General features: G+C 43.5%; 1 protein-coding gene and 1 long non-coding RNA gene across 2 annotated transcripts in view; both read left to right on the plus strand.

The window, feature by feature from the left end:
• Nucleotides 1-2,633, plus strand: part of eif2d (eukaryotic translation initiation factor 2D) — a 51,325-nt gene that overhangs the window by 15,127 nt on the left and 33,565 nt on the right. The window lies entirely within an intron of this gene.
• Nucleotides 7-2,633, plus strand: LOC121815172. The gene is made up of 2 exons (XR_006054846.1): nt 7-1,281; nt 1,362-2,633. It is a non-coding gene; the product is annotated as an uncharacterized LOC121815172 (long non-coding RNA).

Genomic DNA, 2,633 nt, shown 5'->3' on the forward strand with positions numbered 1-2,633 from the left:
CAATGTGGCTTTAATGCAACTAGTCTTATAATTATCTACTAGTCTGCAACAGTTAGACTCGATGATTACACATAGATGATTTAACTACTTTAGGGGCATTTCACTTTTCTAAAAGTTTCACAGGCCAATAGTTTTAAATAGAGCACCACAAACAACATGTATTCTTTTAGAAATAAACTGTGATACTTCTAAAAAACACATATTCACACCTAGCCACACTCATTAACAGTTAGACAGAGGCGGTTGCAGTTAGGCTCCCAACAGTCTGCAAAAGAAGTCATGAAGCAAACAAAAGAGGCTCCCTTATCAAGAGCATCCCAGCCCAAAGGTGTTTCTTCACAAACCGTTAATTCCATTATCTTATCTTATCATGTCAGAGGCCAACAGAAACCGTGGCCAACCCCGGGGGGTAATGACACCTCCTACTGGGCTAGTCTAACACATGTACATATAAAACGGACTCCTTCACCATTTGGAGCATCAACAGAGCGACCTAAGGAACGCAGACACCTCTAACTAAGGAGTGCAGGATGACATCTGTATCAACCATGACGAGCAGTCAGGACATCGCCCAAGCCACAGCCATACTAGGTACGTCTACAGGCGCATGCCCCAGGGGCCCTCATCGCAAAAAGCAGCGCTGTGAAAACGCCGTAGATGGGACTGAATTTAAGCTAGAATATAGAGGCAGTAATGGGTATGTGTATACCGTTAAATATACCAACGGAGCAGTTATACTTCGTGTAGATTGTGGTGAGGGAGTGTTTTGGGGGGAGACACAACGCATGTCTACTAGAAACTGGAAAGTCTTTCGCACAGTTGTTTGTGCGGACTTGGACAGTGTGGGATTCCCAGAGATGCTGTATGTTTCCCAGTGGAACAGTCCAACAGGCCTTGAACTTTACAGGGTCGAGGCTGATCGCTTCAACCGTAGCCCCGATGACTTTATTTTTCTCAGTGTATGTGATGACAGGGAAAGTCTTATTGCTGTCAGAGGGGTTGAAAACTGAAGGTTAAATCCTTACCCTCTGAGCATAGAAGAGCGCGCTACATGGTTTAAGGACATGTTTTTTTTATACAGTGGTGCGACTGGAGACCTATGCTGCATCTGTTTAGCCAGATTGACGACACCATCAAGAGGGTAGTCTCAACACTGCGTACGAGGGTATTAGAAAACGCCTTGTTTTTGATGATTTTGCGACTTGTCCGAAGACTGGTTTGCCTTCTACCCTGTGCAAACCTAAAATCATAAGGCCGTCTGACAACTAAATAAACAAAATGGTAGGTTTAGTTTGTGTGTGTGTATGTGTGCGTATCTATGCAACAAAATATAACATCTTTTTATCGTTCTCATTTTTCAGAGGGAGACATGCAAGCATGGGACCTCACCAACTCCACCCCCCTCTCCACAATTGCTGCCGCAGGACCCTACAGGATCGGGTCTGTGTCAGGAAACCATTATCGACATCAAGCTTGCAACCCACCACTTGCTGATGTTGGCGCTAAATGACTTTCTACAGGATACATGCTACAGATGTCAAACAGCTCATCCCAGTCAGGTGCAACACAGCTGCTTGCACGAATTGTCCGAGTATTTCTTTGACACCTACTATGACGATGTGATGATAAGGCTTATGACAGACCGATTCATCCCTGCCATTCGACTGTTTGTACGCGCATACACAGTCGTTGGGACTGGAACACAATTCAGCAGGATTGCAGAACACACCATGACTGAACTGAGATCATCACAACATATAGTATGCGCAATTAACGACAACATTGGGCTGCTGTTAGAATCAAGTCGTTATGCCCAGCTTGTTAAACCAGCCATGCTTTGCATGATTGGTAACTACTGGGCTGGGAGACACCTGGTTTAATGTATACTGTTCAGTATTCCTTGTCTGTGTGAATGAAATAAAAAGACGTGTTAACACCAACATTTTAGTCATTTGTGTCTTGCATACATCATGGAAAACACCTTGTATAAAATTTATCATGAACCGGCCCATCCTGCTGGCTTGGCCAGTTTAAATAAGCTCCGTTTAGCTACCGCCGAGGCAACAGGGGTAAAACCCTCATTATCACAGGTCAAACATTATTTAGAACAAGATGACACTTACACACTCCATAAACCAGCTAGGATCCACTTTCCCAGAAACAGAGTATTGGTTAATGGAATCGACAAACAATTTCAAGCCGATCTGGTTGATATGTCTGAATACATGGCAGATAATGACAGTGTTAGATACCTGCTAACATGTATAGATGTATTCTCAAAATATGCATGGGTTAGATGTCTCACAACCAAGACGGGCCCGGCCATAACAGCCGCATTTGAGGATATACTTACCGAGGGCAGGATCCCCATGAAACTACAAACAGATGAAGGCAAAGAATTTTATAATACACCCTTTAAACAGCTAATGAAGCGATATAACATCAAGCATTTCTCAACAGCTAGTGAGGTTAAATCTAGTATTGTTGAAAGAATCAACCGCAGCTTCAAGGGTAGAATGTGCAAGTATTTAACATCCGTCAACTCAAGGAGATATGTACAAGTCATCCCTGAGCTCACACAGGCATATAACAATGCTTATCACAGGTCTATCCAAATGGCTCCGGCAGAGGTA

The sequence above is a fragment of the Haplochromis burtoni genome, unplaced genomic scaffold (genome assembly GCF_018398535.1).
Source record: "Haplochromis burtoni strain Fernald_Lab_line unplaced genomic scaffold, NCSU_Asbu1 Contig_146, whole genome shotgun sequence".
Classification (NCBI taxonomy): Eukaryota; Metazoa; Chordata; class Actinopteri; order Cichliformes; family Cichlidae; genus Haplochromis; species Haplochromis burtoni.